The following is a 25486-nucleotide window of genomic DNA, read 5'->3' as shown; positions in this document are numbered from 1 at the left end:
ACAAGCAACGTGTGGACGCGGGCCGGAGAACGTCAGGATCGCCACGTCTGAAAGGTAAGTAACGACCGCTAGATCACTGCTGCATCGCTGTGAGATCTGCCTGTGTGACAGCTCACTAGTGACCATTTAGCGATGCACCAGCGATCCTGATTGGGTCGTATCGCTGTCGGGATCGCTGGTGCATCGCTAAATGTAAAGGGGCCTTAAGAGTCCTAGAGGTGAGATCCCTGCTATGATTCATTTATCACTCTGTTTATATCCCAGCATTGCCAAATCTATTGACTGTCCTACATATCTCAAATAGGATAATTTGTTCTCCAAACACAATAAAAAGTCCATTGCCTTCAGTAAGGCCATCAGATATAATTGTATCTGTTCCATCCCAACAGGGAGCTGGCTTCCTCATGCCTGCAAAGCACAGGAAAGGAGGAAGCCTTGTGCAGTGCCTGTGACAGATCGCTGATCTGTCACAGTGATCTGTGATGTGACAGATAAGCGATCTGTCACATGACAGCTATGTCCCCCCTGGGACAATGTAATAAAGTTAAAAAAAAGTGTAAAAATAATTTTAAAAAAATCGCTAAATAAATTGAAAAAAAAAATATTCCCTAATAAATTCATTTTTTGGAAATAAAAAAAAACAATAAAAGTACACATATTTGGTATCGTTGTGTCCGTAATGACTCGCCCTATAAAACGGTCCCATTAGTTAACCCCTTTAGCGAACTCCTTAAAAAATAAAAATCGAAGCAAAAAATAATGATTTATTATCATACTGCCTAACAAAAAGTGCAATAAGCACGATCAAAAAGACGCATATAAATATCCATGGTACCGCTGAAAACGTCATCTTGTCCCGCAAAAAACGAGCCACAATACAACATAATCAGCAAAAAAATAAAAAAGTTATAGCTTGCAGAATAAAGCGATGCAAAAATAATTATTTTTTATATAAAATTGTTTTCATTGCACAAAAGCGCCAAAACATAAAAAAAACTTATATGAGGCATCGCTGTAACCATACTGACCTGAAGAATAAAAGTGTTTTATCAATTTTACCACAGGTGGATCGGTGTAAACGCTGGTTTTTGTTCATTTTGCGTCCCAAAAATCGGAATAAAAAGCGATCAAAAGATGTCACGTGCCCGAAAATGACACCAATAAAAATATCAACTCGTCCCACAAAAAATAAGACCTCACATGACTCTGTGGGTTAAAATATGGAAAAATTATAGCTCTCAATGTGTGGTGATGCAAAAACTATTTTTACAATAAAAAGCGTCTTTTAGCGTGCAACAGCTGCCAAAAATAAAAACCCGCCATAAATAGTAAATCAAACCCCCCGTTATCACCCCCTTAGGGAAAAATAATAAAATTAAAAGAAAATGTATTTATTTCCATTTTACCATTAGGGATAGGGTTATGGCTAGGGCTAGGGTTAGGGCTAGGGTTAGGGCTAGGGTTAGGGTTAGGGCTAGGGTTAGGGGTGTGTTGGGGTTAGGGTTGGAGTTATAATTGGGGAGTTTCCACTGTTTAGGCACATCAGGTGCTCTTTAAATGCAACATGGCGTCTGATCTCAATTCCAGCCAATTCTGCGTTGAAAAAGTAAAATGGTGCTCCTTCCCTTCCAAGCTCTGCCATGCGCTCAAACAGTGTTTTACCCCCACATATAGGGTATCAGCCTACTCAGGACAAATTGCCAAACAACTTTTGGGGTCCAATTTCTCCTGTTACCCTTAGGAAAATAAAAAATTGGGGGCAAAATTATCACTTTTGTTGGAAAAAAATGATTTTTTTATTTTCACGCCCAGGCGTTATAAACTTCTGTGAAGCACTTGGGGGTTCAAAGTGCTCATCACACATCTAGATAAGCTCCGTGGGGGGTCTAGTTTCCAAAATGGGGTCACTTGTGGGGAGTTTCAATAGTTTAGGTACATCAGGGGCTTTCCAAATGCACATGACACCCGCAGAGCATTCCATCAAAGTCTGCATTGCAAAACATCACTACTTCCCTTCCGAGCCCCGACGTGTGCCCATACAGTAGTTTTCTCCCACATATGGGGTATCAGCATACTCAGGACAAATTGGACAACAACTTTTGGGGTCCAATTTCTCCTGTTACCCTTGGGAAAATAAAAAAATGGGTACTAAAAATCATGTTTGTTGAAAAAATACGATTTTTTTATTTTCACGCCCGGGCGTTATAAACTTCTGTGAAGCACTGGGGGGTTCAAAGTGCTCACCACACATCTAGATAAGTTCCTTAGGGGGTCTAGTTTCCAAAATGGGGATACTTTTGGGGGCTTTCCACTGTCTAGGTACATCAGGGGCTCTCCAAAAGCAACATGACACCCGCAGACCATTCCATCAAAGTCTGCATTCCAAAACATCACTACTTCCCTTCTGAGCCCCGACGTGTGTCCATACAGTAGTTTTCTCCCACATATGGGGTATCAGCATACTCAGGACAAATTGGACAACAACTTTTGGGGTCCAATCTCTCCTTGTACCATTGGGAAAATGAAAAAATTGGTGACTAAAAGATCATGTTTGTGGAAAAAATACAATTTTTTTATTTTCACGCCTGAGCGTTATAAACTTCTGTGAAGCACTGGGGGGTTCAAAGTGCTCACCACACATCTAGATAAGTTCCTTGGGGGGTCTAGTTTCCAAAATGGTGTCATTTGTGGGGGGTTTTCACTGTTTTGGTACATCAGGGGCTTTCCAAACGCGACATGGTGTCCGATCTCAATTCCAGCCAAAAGCGTCAAATGGCGCTGCTTCCCTTCCGAGCTCTGCCATGCGCCCAAATAGTGGTTTACCCCCACATGTGGGGTATCAGTGTACTCAGGACAAATTGCACAATAACTTTTAGGGTCCTGTTACCCTTGGGAAAATAAAAATTGGGGGTGAAAAGATCATTTTGTGGAACAAATATGATTTTTTAATTGTACGGCTGTACGTTATAAACTTTTGTGAAGCCCTTGTGGGTTCAAAGTTCTCACCACATATCTAGATAAGTTCCTTGGGGGGGTCTAGTTTCCAAAATGGGGTCACTTGTGGGAGGTTTCCACTGTTTAGGTACATCAGAGGCTCTCCAAACGTGACATGGCGTCCGATCTGAATTTCAGCCAATTTTGCATTGAAAAAGTCAAACGGCGCTCCTTCCCTTCTGAGCTCTGCCATGCGCCGAAACAGTGGTTTCCCCCCACATATCAGGTATCAGCGTACTCAGGACAAACTGCGCAATAACTATTGCAGTCCAATTTCTCTTGTTACCCTTGGTAAAATAAAAAAAATTGAACCTGAAGTATTTTTTTTGTGAAAAAAGTTAAATGTTCATTTTTTTTTAAATATTCAAAAAATTCCTGTGAAGCACCTGAAGGGTTAATAAACTTCTTGAATGTGGTTTTGAGCACCTTAAGAGGTGCAGTTTTTAGAATGGTGTCACTTTTGGGTATTTTCTATCATATAGACCCCTCAAAGTGGCTTCAAATGTGATGTGGTCCGTAAAAATAAAATGGTGTTGCAAAAATGAGAAATCCCTGGTCAACTTTTAACCCTTATAACTAGCTAAAACAAAAAAATTTTGGTTCCAAAATTGTGCTGATGTAAAGTAAACATGTTGGAAATGTTACTTATTAAGTTTTTTGTGTGCCGTATCTCTGTGATTTAAGGACATAAAAATTCAAAGTTGGAAAATTGCAAAATTTTCAAAATTTTCGTCAAATTTCTGTTTTTTTCACAAATAAACGAAAGTTATATGAATTAAATTTTACCACTCGCATGAAGTACAATATGTCACGAGAAAACAATGTCAGAATCACCGGGATCCATGGAAGTGTTTCAGAGTTATTACCTCATAAAGGGACAGTGGTCAGAATTGTAAAAATTGGCCCGGTCATGAACGTGCAAACCACCCTTGGGGGTTAAGGGGTTAAAGGATATTTTTTAAACTAAACTACCTTCTCACCTATGTTGATGATCAATTCATAAAAGCCACACGATGACCTGTAGATGCCAACTATTTCAATATTGAAGGGAACAATTATCTACCTGTGGTAGTGACCTACATTGCACAGATAGAATCACTAATAAAAATAGCTAGAAACCTGAATCACATTCAACACAAGGATAAACAGCTGAAACAACATTGAAAAACCCTCCCTGATTATGTTACTTAAATCCTCCAGATTTAGGAAAGATCATGATTGGAAGCTCAATGCCTTTTGATACTCCAAAATTAACCTATCCATGCAATCAAATAATAGATATAGGGCCCAAACACATAGTAAGACTATGAGATTCCAAGCATGTTCTATATGCAATGTGATGTGCCTGAATCTGTGCGCTAAAAGTCTTAAGGGGGTTTTACACTAAGCGAGATCGCTAGTGATATCGCTCAAGCGTCACCGATATTGTGACGTGACAGCGATCACGCTAGCGATCTCGTTAAGTGTGAAAGGTAGCAGCGACCGGACCCCCCGTCGGCTATCGCTGATCATGCTCGAATGTGCAGGTACATTTTTCCATCGCTGACGTCCCGCTGTCCAGTAATTATCGTTGTGTTTGAAGCTTAAAAACGATGAGCGACGTCAATACCGACGCATGGCTCAGCGACACAGGCGTGACTTGCCGGCCACGCCTCCTCTTCCCTATTGGTCTTTACAGCGCTGACAATGTGCGAAATGTATCTGACAAAAAAGCTATAAAAGACAACGCTGGAACGCCTCATTCAACACTTTGTTCCCATGCATAGTGGATGTTAAACGGTTTAGAAGCTAACCATGGTGCTCCAGAGATTTAAACTGAAACGCTATTACGTCCTCTTTAATGACGCCGCCGGCCAATGACAGCGCAGCGGTGACCACCAATCGGCGCTTTGGGGGGCGTTGTAAATTAAACGCTGAAGCACGCCCACCGAGGTCTGAATCGTTTTTTGTTTAGTAATGTGAAAGGTACTCAACGAGCAACGAGGTCGCTATGCAGATCGCTGATCTCTCGAGTCGTTGACGAGAGTGGACTGTTTGAAAGCTATCTAGCGATCACGTAACGACACAACAGCGATCTATGCCTGGTCGGATCGCTATCGTTATCGCTGGTGCGTTGCTTAGTGTAAAAGGCCCTTTAGGCTACTTTCACACATCAGGTTTTCAGCGTCAGGCGCGATCCGGCGTCGTGCCGGAGCGCCGGATCCGGCAAATATTTCGTAAAACTGGATGTGACGGATCTGTTTTTCTGCCGGATCCGTCTTGTTCTTGACAGACAAAACCGGATCCGTCTCATCCGGTTCATCCGGTTTTTGTTCCGTTTTTCGACGGATTACGCCGGATCCGGTTTTTAAAATCGCCCCTTGTGGCCTTCCGAAAGGGATTGGCTACTGAAAAACTATATATAGCGTGTTCCTACAGCCCTTCTTTGACAGGTTGTAGAGGAGAAAGTGCAGGTTGGAGAGAAGAGCAAGTTACTGGCGAAGATGGATGTTGTGATTGGAAATATTTTGAAGAATTTGGCGGATTTTACAGCGGAGGCGAATCGTTTGAGGGTGATTGTTCTGGAGAAGGAGAGAGCGAGACAGCAGCGCATCAGGCATCGTAGACGACGTTTGTGGATCCACCCCATCACAGCCAAGAGAATGACGCGTGGGGTCTATTCTACACTCTGCATGGACCTTAGACGAAACCCGGATAAATTTTTTGGATATGTTCGGATGAAAATGGAGAATTTTGATTACTTGGTGGAGCGCATTGCACACCTCATAAGAAAAGCGGACACCTATTGCCTCTTCTCTGTTTCACCTGCAGAGCGTCTGATGGTGACTTTAAGGTAAGCCACATTTATTGGATGTGCTCGCATCAGAGCACACTTTCACTGCAATCTTGTTGGTGGTAGTTTGTATCTCAAAGTGTTATAGCTGAGTTTTGGTATGTAATGCTGTGATTTTAAACTAATTGATTGTTTTTTAATTCCCCACAGATTTCTTGCAACTGGAGAATCCCTTTCGTCACTGCATTTCCAGTACAGACTCGGGATTTCCACCATATCTGGAATAGTGAAGTACACATGCCGTGCACTGTGGGACTCCTTAGCTGAAGAGTTTTTACCAGAGCCCACAAAAGAGAGGTGGATTGAAATTTCAGAAAAGTTTCAACAGATATGTCAGTTTCCGAACTGCTTGGGCGCTGTGGACGGGAAACATATCCGCATTGTAAAGCCAGCCAGATCGGGATCGGAATATTTCAATTACAAGAAATATTCTTCAATTGTCGTCATGGCCATCGCTGACGCGGAATACAAATTTATTGCTGTTGATATTGGGGCCTATGGCCGCTCCAATGACTCTCAAGTTTTCAAACTGTCTGCCATGGGGCGTAAACTGTATGGAAACACCTTCCAGTTCCCACCCCCTAGACCGCTGCCGCAAACATCTGGTCCACCTATGCCATTTGTCTGTGTAGGGGATGAAGCCTTCCAGCTGTCAGAACACCTTTTGAAACCGTACTCTAGCAGATGATTGACAAGAACAAAACGCATTTTTAATTACCGCCTCACAAGAGCAAGAAGAATGGTTGAATGTACCTTTGGTATTCTGACAGCCAAATGGCGGGTCCTATTGACTGCGATCAACCTCAAGACAGAAACTGTGGACGAGGTGATCAAAGCTTGCGTGGTACTGTGGGGAGGAGGACCCCCATACAGTGATTGGGCTGGAACCAGGGGGACCGCCATCAGGGTTATTGAAGAAACCACATCAGGGGGATTACAAAGGGAGACATGCGATTGAAGTTGTCAGGGCAACAGGGGGCGGGGCGAGGGTAAAAGGAGCAGGGGACGAGCTGAGGTGGCAGTTGGAAGAGATCCTGACAGGAGAGAGAGAGCCGTGTGGCAGGGGGAGGACTGTGGCAACTGACGGTGTGGGGAAGAGAGACAGGCAGGAGACTGTCAAAGGAAAATTTGAGACTGTCCGAAGAGCGACGCATAAGAGACTCTCCCTGGGAGTCCCTCCCCGGATACATACAGATAAATTGACGCCCACTGATTCCCTCCGTGCTGTGACAGGACCGGGATCTCAGGCGACCGCTGCGACGAGACAGCAATCCGGTATAGTGGCCAGGACACTGCCCCCCTGTCTTCTCCCACAGCTGCGACCCCGTCATTACCGACCTCAGGGGATGCCACCTCGCTATAGGCGGCCGCAGAGCCCCTGTCCCGCTTACTGAGGGGACACTGAGCAGAGTTTGTTAAGATTTTATGTTTTTGGACTGCGTCATGACCTGGCTGGGGGACGAGCGCCTTTAAACGGACGCCTGGGAGATTTATCCCCCCGAACAGTTTCTTCAGGGCCTGTTGTGCCCCACCGTCCCCATTTCTTCAGGGCCTATTGCGCCCCACCATTCCAGCTTCTTCAGGGCCCGTTGCGCCCCACCGTTCAGTTTCTTCAGGGCCGGTTGCGCCCCATCGTTCCGGTTTCTTCAGGGCCTGTTGCGCCCCATCGTTCTGGTTTCTTCAGGGCCCGTTGCGCCCCACCGTCCAGTTTCTTCAGGGCCTGTTGCGCCCCATCGTTCTGGTTTCTTCAGGGCCCGTTGCACCCCACCGTCCAGTTTCTTCAGGGCCTGTTGCGCCCCATCGTTCCGGTTTCTTCAGGGCCCGTTGCGCCCCACCGTCCAGCTTCTTCAGGGCCTGCTGCGCCCCATCGTTCCGGTTCCTTCAGGGCCTGCTGCGCCCCACCGTTTTGGTTTCTTCAGGGCCGGACGAGCCCAAGTCCTTCCGGGAAATCGTGGATTACAAGGCAGCCACATCTGCAATCCCTGAGTGGTTGTGAACTCGAGCGACGCCCGGAAGGCTAAGTGCATTATAGAGAATAAGGACCCTTTTTGTTTGAATGTTTGTTTTACGAGTCCCTGCGAGGACAAATAGGTGTTTCCCCTTTTGTTTGATCGAAGCAGTTTAGCCCTTGCGGCTTTAAACTTATAAAAGTTTATTTCACCCCACATTCAGTCTCGTGTCTCGTCATTGCATCCTGTGAGCCTGCTCGCACCTCTACATTTGGCGTAGTCGGCAGGATCGCCACCGCTAATACATCATCTTCTGCGGCAGGCCTGCCTTAAAGAATGGAAAAGGACTTGGACTGTGCTGCTTGGATTATAAATACCTGTGGATTACAATTGGCTCTTCGGGGTCCAACTCTACCTCCGTGATCCCTTTACCCTCTCGTCCGAACAGCAGGAAATAAGGAGTATAGCCCGTTACTCGATGTACCCGATTATTATAAACCCACACTAATTCAGAAACATATTCAGGCCAACGAGCTTTCTTGTCACTCTCCAGAGTGCGTAGCATTTGAATCAATGTCCGATTAAATCGCTCACAAGCCCCATTCCCTTGCGGGTGATATGGTGTGGTCCGGGATTTATCAATCCCATAAAGATGATGTAGTTCCTCCATAACTTTCCCCAAAAAACATGCTCCCTGGTCGGAATGTATGCGTTGAGGACAGCCGTACACTTGTATAAAGTTTCTGCAAATTGCGGAGGCGGCTGACTCCGCGGTCTGGTCTCGAGTAGGGGTGACCACAGCGAATTTGGTGAAATGATCCACCATGACGAGGCAGTGTTCGTATCCCTGGAATGCGGGACCAATGTGCAGATAATCCACCGTCAGGAGCTCAAAGGGTTCTGAAGTCACAATCGTCTGTGTTGCGGCCCTCTGAGCAGGCGGTTTGGCCAATTCACATAAGCGGCAGGTACCGCAAACTTCGTCCACAACAGCCGACAAACGTGGGTGATAAACTTTCTGTTGTAACCATTGCAAAGTCTTTTTGACTCCAAAGTGGGGACCGTGTGCTTGTACTAGATCAATGCCCCCAGAATAAACTGGAGTCACGTTGGCAAAGAGAGTCCTTATCGGGTAGTACGCCGTATCCATTCAGAAGGACCTGTGTACGAAATACGGCCCGAGCAGGATGAAACACTGCCCACTCGCATTGTGCATCGTAATATGTTACGCCTGTGTATTTCTACCGACCCGAAGCAACTGGAACCCGTCCCGAAGACATCCGAACCGGAGTCCATATGCTGGGACTCAGATGACGAGGATTTCCCTCCAGTTCCCAAGGGCCCTCCACCCAATAATGAGCCAGTTGACACAATTAACCCACCGGCATCTTGCAGCCCACCGACGTCCACCACCCCAGAAGATTCCACCCCAGTCGAACTTAGACGCTCCGAGCGGACAACAGCCGGCAAACCCCCCGAACGGTATGAACAAGACCAGTTCGTATGGCAACAAATATTGACACCTTTACAGACCAATCTAAATAGACTAACACCCTCGCCCGAGGACTGGCGAGCTTACAGGGTGGGGGAATGTGGGGAGGAGGACCCCCATACAGTGATTGGGCTGGAACCAGGGGGACCGCCATCAGGGTTATTGAAGAAACCACATCAGGGGGATTACAAAGGGAGACATGCGATTGAAGTTGTCAGGGCAACAGGGGGCGGGGCGAGGGTAAAAGGAGCAGGGGATGCGCTGAGGTGGCAGTTGGAAGAGAGCCTGACAGGAGAGAGAGAGCTGTGTGGCAGGGGGAGGACTGTGGCAACTGACGGTGTGGGGAAGAGAGACAGGCAGGAGACTGTCAAAGGAAAATTTGAGACTGTCCGAAGAGCGACGCATAAGAGACTCTCCCCGGGAGTCCCTCCCCGGATACATACAGATAAATTGACGCCCGCTGATTCCCTCCGTGCTGTGACAGGACCGGGATCTCAGGCGACCACTGCGACGAGACAGCAATCCGGTATAGTGGCCAGGACACTGCCCCCCTGTCTTCTCCCACAGCTGCGACCCCGTCATTACCGACCTCAGGGGACGCCACCTCGCTATAGGTGGCCGCAGAGCCCCTGTCCCGCTTACTGAGGGGACACTGAGCAGAGTTTGTTAAGATTTTATGTTTTTGGACTGCGTCATGCCCTGGCTGGGGGACGAACGCCTTTAAACAGACGCCTGGGAGATTTATCCCCCCGAACAGTTTCTTCAGGGCCTGTTGTGCCCCACCGTCCCCATTTCTTCAGGGCCTATTGCGCCCCACCATTCCAGCTTCTTCAGGGCCCGTTGTGCCCCACCGTTCAGTTTCTTCAGGGCCGGTTGCGCCCCATTGTTCTGGTTTCTTCAGGGCCTGTTGTGCCCCATCGTTCTGGTTTCTTCAGGGCCCGTTGCGCCCCACCGTCCAGTTTCTTCAGGGCCTGTTGCGCCCCATCGTTCTGGTTTCTTCAGGGCCCGTTGCGCCCCACCGTCCAGTTTCTTCAGGGCCTGTTGCGCCCCATCGTTCCGGTTTCTTCAGGGCCCGTTGCGCCCCACCGTCCAGATTCTTCAGGGCCTGCTGCGCCCCATCGTTCCTGTTCCTTCAGTGCCTGCTGCGCCCCACCGTTTTGGTTTCTTCAGGGCCGGACGAGCCCAAGTCCTTCCGGGAAATCGTGGATTACAAGGCAGCCACATCTGCAATCCCTGAGTGGTCGTGAACTCGAGCGACGCCCGGAAGGCTAAGTGCATTATAGAGAATAAGGACCCTTTTTGTTTGAATGTTTGTTTTACGAGTCCCTGCGAGGACAAATAGGTGTTTCCCCTTTTGTTTGATCGAAGCAGTTTAGCCCTTGCGGCTTTAAACTTATAAAAGTTTATTTCACCCCACATTCAGTCTCGTGTCTCGTCACTGCATCCTGTGAGCCTGCTCGTACCCTACAGTACTCCACAATTTTGCTATCTGCAAGGAACCCATTTCCATTGAGGACACCTCTGAAGAAACCACCTTGCAAGATTACCATGACATTACCACTAGAAGTTCTGTGACGGTTTCAGTAATGAGGGACAATTTTGCACTATACTTTATGTCACCTCAAGGCAGAGTACACTGGTAGGATGACAGAGTGTGAAAGATTTGTGCCCTTAACCAAACTTGTGTACCTTCTGTACCAACAGTATATACCTTTGCCAACCAAAGTTGGCTATGTTGTCATGGTCTTACTATTTTTAGCTTTAGGCCACAGGTGTGTACCTGGTTGTGTTTTATGCAAAGTATTTCACCTTGTAACAAAAGTTGTGTACATTGTTAGGAAATCACCAATAATAAACACAACTTTTTAGGTGAAATACTTTGCTTCAAACACAACCAGGAACACAACTGTGGCAAAAAGCTAAAATTTACCCACAGTTATATACCTGGTTTTGAATACGTTTTTACCTTTGAAATACCCTGTATTTAACCTTTTTTTTAAACATAGTTTGCCGCAGAAAGAAATGACAGACAACCATTGTGAAATGATAATTTAACTTTTATTTAAAATTTTTTTTTTTTGTAAAATGTTTTTAATGTGCAAAAAACTTTTTTAATAAAGGTTTTAAAACCAATAGGCATTTTTATTAAAAAACACATTATAAATCTGTGTAGTGTGGGGTGGGAATACTGCTGGAGGGGCTGCGGGACACTTCGACACTGGGAGTGTGGAGAGAGGACTGGGATCGTGGTGGGGAAGGAACAGTTAGAGGTGAAGGTGTGGAAAAAGCTACAGAATGGGTGGACATGTGGGAGGCAGAAGAGGTGGTGGGCGGTGGAGTGGAGGGTTGGGCAGGGACTGTAGGAGCAGATGATGTTGATGGCAAGTTGTATGGGGAAGGAGTTTGGTACGGGGAAGGAGTTTGGTACGGGGCAGGTTGCTGGAAGTGGGGAGATGTCTGGTACTGGGGAGGTTGCTGGTACTGGGGAGGTTGCTGGTACTGGGGAGGTTGCTGGTACTGGGGAGGTTGCTGGTACTGGGGAGGTGGCTGGTGCTGGGGAGGTGGATGGTATGTAATAGGAGGGGGAGGATGGAAAGTGGCTGGAGGGGGTGCAGGTGGAGGAACTACTGGGGTGGGAGGAGGAGGTTGGGAGGTAACGTGCAGGAGAGCACCGTGGCATGAATGCATTACATGCATCTGCTGGGTAGGAGAGAGCGTTTCCATGCGCTCCACAACAGACCTGAAAAAGGTGTGGTTTGCGAAGATCTTGCTTCTGAATGCATGGTTTGCAGAAGTGTCTTCACCTCCAGAATGCTGGAGTTGATCTGCTGAAAGCCTGCGGAGATTTGCTCTGACAAGACTTTTAGACAGCTCTGGAAAGATGCATTCAGATGCAAGAACTCTGGCGCATAAGTCTTTTCCTGACCCCTCTGCTGCTGCCGCCCAGTACCCGCAGGTGTACTAGAGGTGGCAGGGGCAGAAGGGTGGGGTAAAGGGAAAGCGATCTCCTCACCAGCAGCTTCATGTAATGTAGGCGGCCACGATGCTCCTGTGCTGGTGGATGGGACAGATGGATCGAATGTGTGGGAAGGCTGGGAAGGTGCAGATGTACCGGGGCGGTCGAAGTGTCCCTCGGTGCCGGTCTCCTCAGGGATCGCCTCAGAAGGGTCCAATCGTGCAGGCTCCCGAGTGCTGCTCACCGTGCTGTGGAATAAAGAGAAAAAAAAAAAATTAAAATAGTGACATGGTATGGCCCTGGCTGAAAAAAAATTGTTACATCTAAACATTTTTTTTCACATGTGGTGTGTAATATTTACCTTCTGGTGACCATTGTTTCCCAGAGGAACGACAGGGCTTGTGCGTACTTGTACTTGCTCCTGCGCCCTCCAGATCCACTCGGGGCCCGCATCTCTTTATTGAACTCCTTCTTGAAACGATCCCTCACAGACCGCCACCGCTTCACAATTCTGTCCCCTGAAACGAGAAAGGAGTGGTTAGTATACAACATCAGTGTTTCCCAAACTCCAGTCCTCATGGTCCCCAGGGGTCATGTTTTCAGGATTTCCATAGTAAATGGAAATCCTGAACACATGATCTGTGGGGACCACGAGGACTGGAGTTCGGGAAACACTGGTTTACATCAAGCAACCGGTACTGTATATACTTACGCTCTTTAATCTGGGCCCGAGTATCGAGGTCCTCCCAGCGGTCCACAAGGAGCGAACAGATTTCCTCCCAGAGTCGTTGGGTAACGATCAGGTCAGCATGGCGGCGGTCAGCCATATTCCATAGCGGCTCCCTTTCTCTGACGAGATCGATGAGGTGGTCCACATCAATCCCTCCATCCTCACCGTCAGAGTCGGGAGCACGCTGTGAAGGCTGTTAAAGAAAAAGACAAAAATAACATAATTAGCCTCCACAAAAGAAATGAAATAAAAAGTGCAAAAAAACAAAGCAAAAATATTATACTTACACGCTGGTGACCGCCGCAACGCTGTCGTCGACGACCCTGGGAGGCACTGCGAGGACCTCTTGGCCGAGCACCGGATTGGGAAGACTAGAGAAGAAAAGAAAAAATTTTATGTCTTTGGATGTAGGCATTTGTTTGCTGTGTGTGGTCTACAGAACATTGTTTTCTATGTGTTGTGTGTAGTGTGATGTTGTGTTTCTGCGTTTGATGCAAAAAACTTACCAATTGTGAGCCCACTCCAGGTGTCTGTCCACCCCTTCCTTCTTCTTCTGGGAGCTCCTCTTCAGCTTGTGATTCCTGTTTTGAAATAAAAGGCAATGAATAGACATATATTACAGAGATGATGGATTTTGGAAATAAAAACTTACCGTCAAACGCTGACGATGCGAAGGAGGGCTCCCAGAAGAAGATGTGCTGTCTTCCTGCTGGCCAGACTCCATGCCTGTGGGTGGTGTTACTGCTGCTGCCAGTGCTGCCACTGTTGCTGCTGCTGCATCTCTTGGGCGGCTGTTGAATAAAGAGAAACAAAGGGCCAATGAATATCTTGATATTCCATGGCCCTAGTTTGGAGGAATGGGGGATTTGATAATTACCATCTCTCATCTGCTGCTGGACTCCCCTCCCATTGTTCAGCATGCTGCTCCATTTGGGGTGGTGGTGGTGCTGCTGCAGTGGTCTCCTGCCTTCTCCTGCGCCTGGTTCCTGTCTTGGGTGGCATGTTGGGTGTGGCTGAGGGTCCCACTGTCATGCTATTATATATGTGTCTTGTGGGCAGAGCTACTGAGCATGCTCAGACCAAAAAAACTGGATCCGGCGCATTGCGGCGCTCATAGGCTTTCATTGTGTGAAAAAGCCGGACACGCCGAAGACAAAAATCGTTACAGTAGCCGTTTTTTCTAGACGCCAGATCGCGACACATTGCCGGATCCGGCGAAAACCGGATGAAACGCATGGCCATCCGGCTCGATCCGGCTCTAATGCAAGTCAATGGGGGGAAACCGGATCCGGCATTGCATTTCGCCGGATCCGGTTTTTGTCAAAAGTGCCGGATCGCGCCTGACGGCGAAAACCTGATGTGTGAAAGAGGCCTTATGTAGGTCTATATGTTGAAGAAATAGATCAGAAAGTTCAAATATAGATAAAGAAACATAACCACACTTTTACATACAAAAATATAATATGCCTAATATTGCTACTTCCAACAGGTGGCAATGAAGACACTATTTTATTCCTCTGCGAAAAAATCTATTTCCATATATAATTGCCCAGAGGAGCATTATTTAGCCTGTAAGTCTCTTTATGCCAAATTGGCACTCTCTACTTTATCCCTTAGACCCCTTAGTCCAATGCTTCACACCCAGCCAAACAGTTCTTCTACTTTGCACTGATTACGGGCAAAAACCCTGATACACGTGTCAGTAAATGTAGCTTCTGGTTTGTCTGTATATCCTTAGCCACATCTTCAATCTGACTTTTAGGATTGACACTTGGAACAGGTGGCGATATAGATCCTGGTATCTTCTTTTGGGAAAAAGCCATTTACCTATGGATAAACATTTTTTTGGTCCAAGATACAATATAAACCGTGTAAAAAAAGGTCATATTAAGAAGCAATTTCAAATCACACAGAGGCAGAAGAGTGCAGCAAAAAGTAGGATACTCTTTGATACATTTCAGAGAAGAGAGAAATGGGTTCCCCCTAGTGCCCCTCGATAACTCTGTGAATAACGGCGATCACAAAAAAAGTGTGTCGGCTGTTTCAATCATTTCTCTCTTTTCTGACATGAAATGCATGCCAGAAGAGAGAGATATGTTACCAAAATAAAAAAATTGTTAATCAAATGCCCCTTTGTCACCCTCATAGCTAGATAAAAAATTATAAAATAACAAAATTATTTTTTTTTCCATTCTTTGCAGTTAGAGTTAGGGTTAGGGTTGGGGTTATGGTAGGGTTGGATTCAAAATTTGTGTTTTTTCAAAAGTAAAAGAGAAAAAAATGATATGATGGCTAGTGTTGAGTTCAAGTTCTTGCCACTGAAGTTTGCATCGGGTGCTCGGGTATGCAGGGGGTATTTTTTTGGTGTCTAACAGCTGAAAAACATGTAGCAGGGACTCAAGCATCACCCATGATATTTGGTGCATAATCAAGCACCCGATGCAAACTAGAGTAGGGAGCACTTGCGCTCATCACTAATGACAACCTATTCAATATGAGAACCTAATGTTATCAAATTCTGTGTAGTACCTGTGGGTTCAAAATGCACACTATATTCATGGATAAAATCCTTGAGGGGTGTGGTTTCCAAAATGAGGTCACTTGTGGGGTGTTTCCACTTTTTAGGCACATCAGGGGTTCTTCAAGCGCGACATGGCATCCACTCTCGATACCACTGGAATAAAACATCGGATAGGAGATATCAATGTATTAATTTATTCAGCTTCCTATGACTTACAGTGGGGCAAAAAAGAATTTAGTCAGTCAGCAATAGTGCAAGTTCCACCACTTAAAAAGATGAGAGGCGTCTGTAATTTACATCATAGGTAGACCTCAACTATGGGAGACAAACTGAGAAAAAAAAATCCAGAAAATCACATTGTCTGTTTTTTTTTTCATTTTATTTGCATATTATGGTGGAAAATAAGTATTTGGTCAGAAACAAGCAATCAAGATTTCTGGCTCTCACAGACCTGTAACTTCTTCTTTAAGAGTCTCCTCTTTCCTCCACTCATTACCTGTAGTAATGGCACCTGCTTAAACTTGTTATCAGTATAAAAAGACACCTGTGCACACCCTCAAACAGTCTGACTCCAAACTCCACTATGGTGAAGACCAAAGAGCTGTCAAAGGACACCAGAAACAAAATTGTAGCCCTGCACTAGGCTGGGAAGACTGAATCTGCAATAGCCAACCAGCTTGGAGTGAAGAAATCAACTGTGGGAGCAATAATTAGAAAATGGAAGACATACAAGACCACTAATAATCTCCCTCGATCTGGTGCTCCACGCAAAATCCCACCCCGTGGGGTCAGAATGATCACAAGAATGGTGAGCAAAAATCCCAGAACCACGCGGGGGGACCTAGTGAATGAACTGCAGAGAGCTGGGACCAATGTAACAAGGCCTACCATAAGTAACACACTACGCCACCATGGACTCAGATCCTGCAGTGCCAGACGTGTCCCACTGCTTAAGCCTGTACATGTCCGGGCCCGTCTGAAGTTTGCTAGAGAGCATTTGGATGCTCCAGAGGAGTTTTGGGAGAATGTCCTATGGTCTGATGAAACCAAACTGGAACTGTTTGGTAGAAACACAACTTGTCGTGTTTGGAGGAAAAAGAATACTGAGTTGCATCCATCAAACACCATACCTACTGTAAAGCATGGTGGTGGAAACATCATGCTTTGGGGCTGTTTCTCTGCAAAGGGGCCAGGACGACTGATCCGGGTACATGAAAGAATGAATGGGGCCATGTATCGTGAGATTTTGAGTGCAAACCTCCTTCCATCAGCAAGGGCATTGAATATGAAACGTGGCTGGGTCTTTCAACGTGACAATGATCCAAAGCACACCGCCAGGGCAACGAAGGAGTGGCTTCATAAGAAGCATTTCAAGGTCCTGGAGTGGCCTAGCCAGTCTCCAGATCTCAACCCTATAGAAAACCTTTGGAGGGAGGGAGTTGAAAGTCCGTGTTGCCAAGCGAAAAGCCAAAAACATCACTGCTCTAGAGGAGATCTGCATGGAGGAATGGGCCAACATACCAACAACAGTGTGTAGCAACCTTGTGAAGACTTACAGAAAACGTTTGACCTCTGTCATTGCCAACAAAGGATATATCACAAAGTATTGAGATGAAATTTTGTTTCTGACCAAATACTTATTTTCCACCATAATATGCAAATAAAATGAAAAAAAAACAGACAATGTGATTTTCTGGATTTTTTTTTCTCAGTTTGTCTCCCATAGTTGAGGTCTACCTATGATGTAAATTACAGACGCCTCTCATCTTTTTAAGTGGTGGAACTTGCACTATTGCTGACTGACTAAATACTTTTTTTCCCCACTGTACATGCCCATATAAATGGCTTAGGAAGGTTGATCATACAAGTTTTCGCTACCTCACCTGAGAGAAGCAGAAGGTAGAAAAATAGATCCTGAATCCAACAATGTATCACTCAGTTTACTGGGTGCAGAGCTTCAGACACTGATTGAGTATTTTAGGTTTAGCATGAAGCAGAGCTGAGAAAGCTAACCAGGCTCTGTATGTACTGTGAGAAAGTCACTGGCAAAATGCTGGGGGAAGATATGTTTCACTGAGGCTATTATCTTCAGTGATTTCAAAGACAGAAGTATGCTCCAGCACATAATGTGTTGAGCGTGATCAATCGGCCATTTTAGGTGCTGGGTTTTTTAGTACAACCATAGAGCGTGTGGAAGGTTGTCCCCCTTATCTCCATCCCAGGGTGTGGTCTGGGGTTTAAATATTCAGCTTTCTGAGGCATTCAGTGTCCAGTGTCTGGAGAGACTAAAGCCCCCGTTACACACTGCGATATCGCTAGCAATATCGCTGTAAAGTCACCGATTTTGCTAGCGATATTGCTGCATGTGATAATTACCTCCGACCCGCTCCCCTGCTGGTTATCGCCGATCGCTCGAGAAGCTCCTGGACCATTCCTCGTCGGCCACTTCCTGCGGCGCTTCCTGTGGCACCGACGAGTGACGCGTGGAGCCGGGCGGGAGGACGCAGGATCGCCACGTCTGACAGGTAAGTAGCGATCCCCGTCCCCAGCGATGTCGCTGGTGAGATCTGCCTGTGTGGCAGCTCACTAGCGACCACCTAGCGATGCACCAGCGATCCTGACCGCGTCATATCGCTGGTCGGGATCGCTGGTGCATCGCTAGGGGTAACGGTACCCTAACTCCAGAAAGATGTTTGTGCTAAACCTGAACCAGTATCTTGCTAACTCTGAGCCGCGCAATTACAAGGACTGTGTATTACATTTTTGTTTTTTCTTAGGCCAGAAAGGCTGTGATTGTTTTCTTTGCCAACTCTGCACTGAGTTATACAGTATCCATTATAAACCAGTCTAAGGTTTAAAGAGACAGTGTTCCTGAGTCTTCCTCCGTATGCAGCTGAGTGAGCCGATCTACCACAATACAATGTGTATAGACAGTGAGTTGTTTAACACAGAAGAAGGTGGAGTCAAACCAGGAGGGACATGCTGATGTGTCCAGCAATGATACCCTCCTGATGCTAAAACAATCATTGCAAGTAAACAAAACTATAGAGCTTGATAAGAGAACCATTGCTGAAATCTGTGTTTGAACCCCTACAGTATGCTGTCTTCAGATTACGTAGCAAAAACCTGCTGAACGATTCCCTTTAAAACTTTTCAAAATGCACAGGGAGTCTGAATCTAAAATAGATTCAGTCAGTGGAAGAGTTAAAATTGCAAGATAACTAATTTGTTTGTTTAATAAATATAGTGATATGAAAAAACACATTGCCTTTTTTAATACATTTATCACAAAAACCTGATTTAAACAATAGGTCATTTTCTGATGACACAGTATTTTTAAAAGGTATCATCTTTGCAAGATTATTATTTTGTTTCTCATACTTAGAGCAATCAGTCTTTCTTCAACAAACTAACAGTATGCCAAAACCTTGTTTTCTATTTTGATAAATCACCTATTATGTGGATGCATATATATATATATATATATATATATATATATATAGTTAGGCCCATATGTATTTGGACAGAGACAACATTTTTCTAATTTTGGTTCTAGACATTACCACAATGAATTTTAAACAAAACAATTCAGATGTAGTTGAAGTTCAGACTTTCAGCTTTCATTTGAGGGTATCCACATTAAAATTGGATGAAGGGTTTAGGAGTTTCAGCTCCTTAATATGTGCCACCCTGTGCTTGCATTTGGAAGGTTTTGCTGTGAAGGAAACATGCGGTCAAAGGAGCTCTCCATGCAGGTGAAACAAACCATCCTTAAGTTGCAAAAACAGAAAAAACCCATCCAAGAAATTGCTACAACATTAGGAGTGGCAAAATCTACAGTTTGGTACATCCTGAGAAGGAAAGAAAGCACTGGTGAACTCATCAATGCAAAAAGACCTGGGCGCCCACGGAAGACAGCAGTGGTGGATGATCGCAGAATAATAAGTAAAGAAAGTGTAGTCAGCTTACCCGTCTGCAATGCAATCCCCAAGCCTGCCAACGCCCAGCACAGACTGTGGTGAGCATCCACATCAATTAGGAGCAAGAGGAAAAAAAAAAAAGTGATCCAGCTTGAGACGGAGGCGGCTGCAATTTACAAAGCTTTATTGGACAACTTAAAAATATGTTGGTTCTTTAAAAATTTCTTATAGCAAACACCAAGCACACCAGTGAGGAGGATCATCGCGTTTCAACTAAAAAATAGCCTCAAGTTGGATCACTTCTTTTTTTTTTTGATTGCAGAATAATCTCCATGGTGAAGAGAAACCCCTTCACAACAGCCAACCAAATGAACAACACTCTCCAGGAGGTAGGCGTATCAATATCCAAATCTACCAAAAAGAGAAGACTGCATGAAAGTAAATGCAGAGGGTTCACTGCACGGTGCAAGCCACTCATAAGCATCAAGAATAAAAAGGCTAGACTGGACTTTGCTAAAAAACATCTAAAAAAGCCAGCACAGTTCTGGAAGAACATTCTTTGGACAGATAAAACCAAGATCAACCTCTACCAGAATGATGGAAAGAGAAAAATATGGCAAAGGTGTGGTACAGCTCATGATCCAAAGCATACCACATCATCTGTAAAACACGGCGGAGGCAGTGTGATGGCTTGGGCATGCATGGCTGCCAGTGGCACTGGGTCACTAGTGTTTATTGATGATGTGACACAGAACAGAAGCAGCTGAATGAATTCTGAGGTATTCAGAGCCATACTGTGTGCTCAGATCCAGCCAAATGCAGCCAAACTGATTGGTCGTCGTTTCATACTACAGATGGACAATGACCCAAAACATAAAGCCAAAGCAACCCAGGAGTTTATTAAAGCCAAGAAGTGGAATATTCTTGAATGGCCAAGTCAGTCACCTGATCTCAACCCAATTGAGCATGCATTTCACTTGTTAAAGACTAAACTTCAGACAGAAAGGCCCACAAACAAACAGCAACTGAAAACCACTGCAGTGAAGGCCTGGCAGAGCAACAAAAAGGAGGAAACACAGCGCCTGGTGATGTCCATGAGTTCAAGACTTCAGGCAGTCATTGCCAACAAAGGGTTTTCAACCAAGTACTAGAAATGAACATTTTATTTACAATTATTTAATCTATCCAATTACTTTAGGTTCCTTTAAAAACAGGGTGGCACATGTTAAGGAGCTGAAACTCCTAAACCCTTCATCCAATTTTAATGTGGATACCCTCAAATGAAAGCTGAAAGTCTGAACTTCAACTGCATCTGAATTGTTTTGTTTAAAATTCATTGTGGTAATGTCTAGAACCAAAATTAGAAAAATGTTGTCTCTGTCCAAATATATATGGACCTAACTGTGTATGTGTGTATATATATATATATATATATACATATTTATTTATTCTTTAAAGGGCACCTGCTACCTGATTTAAACTGCAAATGATGAAGTGAGGGAGAGGGACTGCAAATGATGAAGTGAGCAGGGGAGGGAGACTGCAAATGACGAAGTGAGGGAGGGAGAGTGTGGTGGCAACCATCACCACAATGCAGTGGCCGATGTAGCATGATTAGTACAGGAGTATCAACCCTACTAATGAATAAGGGACACGGATATCCAGCATGGATCATGACACTATATATGTGAACTGGTGTTCAATGGGAACTGTTAATGAGTAATTAGTGTGGAAGTGGTGCAGAAGAGGAGTTTTCCAAGAGTGGGGTGGAGCCTGGGTGTAGTCTCAAGGGGGACTGAAAATTTTGTCAGTATGGAGCCATGAAATTCCTAGTGGCAGGCTTGTGTAAAGTTGTTCATCATGACAGATAACAATAAGGAAATGCATAATTATTTATATGAAGATCATAGACGTAATGAGGATTGTAACCATGGATATGGAACAGCTTCCATATACACGAAAGCTTCAATGATCTCTTAATTTAGCTAAAACAAATTCAGAGCAAGTACAAAGATAATTCATCTTAATTGGACCTGATATGTCTGCTCAATTTGCAATGGTTTATGCTCAAAAGTTTTAAGAAAAATATAATAGGTTTAAAAAAAATAGCATTTCATACAGAATTACTCTCACTTTGGTGGCAAGAAACGGCTTCAAAAATTTGACAGCATTTAGATATTGTGGAAAATAATTGATAGAAGAAAATGAGGCATTCATTTGAGTTAATATTCATAAACCAATTTTCTTCACTGAAGATATGCTGTAAACAATGTTGTTACCCTAATAAGTACACAATTTTATTTTTTCTTGCTTATTTTTTCATTTTTGTTCCTGGAAATGTAATTCTTACATTGTCGCCTGCCTTTCATTTAAGCACTATGAATGTTAGACTAAAATGCATATTGCTATACTTCTTGTCAGTCCTTGCCTGTGTCCTCTTTTTGCTTTTTCCACTGAGTGTTCTTCAGCACATAGATGCAAACATTTCAAAGAGCAGAGTAAGTATGACAAGATGAAAGGAAGAGATGTCCTCTGACAAACAACTAGACAACCAGTTAGAAAAGATGCATTTTCAATCCGTGTGTTTCTTCTTAGGCTAAAAAAAGTTTGTTGTTAAAGAAGCTGACTTTAGTATTGTCAGACTTCAATATAGTTATAATGATGAGAAATTATTTGGTATATGGAATAAAATTAAATTATTCGTGTAACCTCAACCAAAAATGAGCTCCAATGATTTTAAAGTAGTTTACTAAAATACTTTTGATGAGCTCACTATAAAATGAAAGGAAGATGGCAATAAAAAAAATTGCATAATGAATCAACAGATTTCCAATATCTATTATTCCCATAGTTCTAAATTGTAAAGGCCAAAAAACTGGAGTCAACATAGTCTATTATGGTAAGGTGCCATAAAGATGAGAAGTGATTGATAAGGCGCTAAATTTAATAACTTTATAGCACCAATATAAAAAGAATTAAAAAGACGGGGCAAAAAATCTCCATTGGTGGGGATGAAGGCAGCAAAAAGTAAGACACAAGATACACGGTAAGCAGGTAATAGGAAGAGAGTAAAGGTGGATAATGCAACTGCTGACAGAAGAACCCGGTGAGTACTTGAAATGTGCTTCAAAAGCTGGGTTTTACAAAATGATAAATGAATATGTATTAACGGACAGTGACAGATAATATAGGTGAGTGCTGTTAAAAGAGCATCACACTTACAATCCCTGCCTTTGTTTCGTGCAGATGATTTGAACCATCCATCCACGATGCCAGTATATTCAAAGTAAAATAAGTATTAATTACCTAATGGGAAGGTGGTGCCAGGGTCACTGCGGCTGCATTGGTTGCTGCTTTCACCCCCATGCCCGTTGAGCGCCATTTCACAATAGCTCTTCTTCCAGGGCATGGCAGGTGTAAGGTATAGCGCATGTTAAGCATCATGGTGCTGATGACTCAGATGAGGTGTGGGGGCATTTCTATGGCGACTGAGTTCCGAGTCCTGTAGCAAATGGGACTTCCAGAATCGCGCTCCGTGATATGCAGTGCTGCGGTCACGTGGGTGAGCGATTCCGGAAGTCATAGGAGAGTCCCGGGCTGGCGAGTGTGCTGAAGACATCTAGAAGGTAACGCTCATTCAGAAGAATGAGTCGAAATGTTGTATACGTTATAATAAACCGCTGCACTGCTAATGTGAGTGGGAAGAAAAGGATCTGAATTGTGTGAAAGTTGAAGTGCATAAAAGGAGAAGTGAAGGAAACAATGATGTATGAGGGGTGTATTAAATTGATAAAGGAAATTATAAAATACATTACAAAGGATAAAAAATTGAAAGATAGTGAAACAATTATTGATGAGTATAAGGGAAATGACTCAATAGTAACAAAAATAATGGGGAATGACATATATCTTAATTATCATCCAGTAGGGCATAAAGAAATACCTACATGAACCATAGTGGGGAAAAAGGGTAATGCTAATAAAAGTTCAGAAGAAGAGGGGAAATAGCTGTTTGATGCTCACTCCTGGGGTGATATAAGGCAAACCATCGTCCTGCCTAGTGAGGACAGGGAGTGCATTGTTTATTTAGGGACAAAACTTCATAAAGTGCCAATGTGCATGTTGTGCCAAAAAAGGGGTTTAGTGAAAAGAAACAATAAAATAGCTATATACAGTATAGTATGTATTATTCATAATACAATATACAGTACATGAATAATAAAATAGCTATATATAGTACATAATATTCATATTAAAACTATCAAAAATATACATGAACAGTGACATCTTTGCCATGATAGAAAGCCAGTGCATAAAGTGACGAGTGTACTAATGTAAATGAAAAGAGATGATGGATTGCCCCTGGACAAAGAAAAGGGAGAACTAATGTTGTGGTTTTGGATACAAAGAGGGGGGGTGAAAAGAACCAGAACAATATTAAATGCACATGGGCAGTACACAAAAAAAACAATATCCAATAACAAAAGGAAGGGGGAAGGAGGAGGGGCTGAAAAGTTGTAGTACAAGGATATAAACAAAAGGGATATAGATCAGATATAAATATACTAGGTAACAAAAATTGCAGAGCAACGATTGGAACCAGGAAAGGATCTTCATGTTATGCTGTTGTTTCCTTTGCCATCCTTTGTTAGTGATAAGGGTTTTTCATTTTTTGTGTATTAGGTCATAGCTGCGGCGACCACATCCACTTATGGTTACTGAATATATCCAAGCAGCGCATTTGTCCAAATCAGAGAAGTGTCATCAAAGAGGAAGATGGAAGAAAGGAGCACCATGTACGAAAACACAACCTAATGTAAATAGGACAGAACAAGTAAATAACATGCAAATAAGGTAAATTTAAAGTAAAGAAAACACTGTTGGAGATAGACCTTTTTATTATAAAAAACTTAAAAACCTGACCTGAAGGATACAGCTAAAAAAGAATTAAAGCTAAAACTTTCATTCAAGCCTGATGGTGTTATTGTGCCCAGCCGATATATTCATATGCTTTCATGTTGAGCTAAAAGTTTGCTCAAGTCTCCCCCTCATATACCTACAATTTGGTCAATGCCCATAAATGTAATGCCTTTGGGGTTGGAATTATGGCAGACTTTAAAATGATGAGGTACGGTTTTAAGAAGTGATCAATCCTCAATGGTTTTGCCTTTATCATTGTCTCTGATATGTTCTCTCACCCTTACTTTTAGCTCACGAGTTGTCAAACCGAGGTAAAACAAATTGCAGAGACAAGTAGCATGATATATTACTCCCTGCGATTAACACATGAGATGTTCTCTGATAGTGAATCTCCTTAATCCGTCAGAGTTGGGGAAGTCGTATGCTTTCTTCATATTTCCACAGGCTTTACATAAGTCACATGGAAAAAAGCCCTGTTACATTGGTTTCCTTAGTAACTATGAAGTTGGATTGTAGTGGCTATGAACTAATAGATCTTTTAGGCCATGACTTGTCCTTGCCACTACTGAAGGAAAGGGCGGAATGATTTTCCTGAGAATGGGATCCATCATAAGGATATTCCAATGTTTTTTTTGAAGTTTTTTGAGGTCATCCCATTGATTATTAAAGGTAGAGATGAACCTTACCTGTCATATGTTCTGTCTTGTGCGCTGGGTAGATAAAATTATCCCTTAGCCCTCCTATATCCATTTTTAATGCATCGTTTGTTGCATCTCCTACTCATGAATCTGTGTGCCAAGTCTGCTGCCTGGCCCTCAACATTGTCATTTTCTGAGCAGATCCTTTTTGCTCTGAAAAATTGACCAGTAGGGATACCTTTTATGGTAGCAAGGGGATGTGAAGATGTGGCGTGCAGGAGGGAATTGATGGCCGTAGGCTTTCTATAGAGATAGGCGGTAACTATACCTTCTGAGAATAGTCCTATTCTGAGGTCAAGACATTCTAGATCCCTTCCAAATTTATGAGTCAATGTAATGTTTAGATTATTTTCATTAAGTTTATCCATCAAGATGTGGAGGTCATCCAATGTTCCCTCCCACACAAACGAAACATCGTCAATGTATCTGATAGGGCTGGCGGAACGCACCAAATTATAAATAATTGTAGGTGC

At 43.9% G+C, this 25486-nt stretch overlaps 1 long non-coding RNA gene across 1 annotated transcript in view; it reads left to right on the top strand.

Moving 5' to 3' along the window:
• Positions 1 to 24343, top strand: part of LOC141047598 (uncharacterized) — a 47579-nt gene extending 23236 nt beyond the window's left edge. The window contains exon 4 of the long non-coding RNA XR_012219842.1: positions 24079 to 24343. This is a non-coding gene — a long non-coding RNA (uncharacterized lncRNA). The remainder of the gene's footprint in view (positions 1 to 24078) is intronic.
• The last annotated feature ends 1143 nt before the right edge of the window (positions 24344 to 25486 follow it).

The sequence above is a fragment of the Dendrobates tinctorius genome, unplaced genomic scaffold, assembly GCF_039654945.1.
Source record: "Dendrobates tinctorius isolate UK_male_01 unplaced genomic scaffold, ASM3965494v1 ptg000128l, whole genome shotgun sequence".
NCBI classification, from domain to species: domain Eukaryota; kingdom Metazoa; phylum Chordata; class Amphibia; order Anura; family Dendrobatidae; genus Dendrobates; species Dendrobates tinctorius.
Note: the sequence above shows the minus strand (reverse complement) of the source record. Positions and strands in the feature narration are given on the sequence as shown.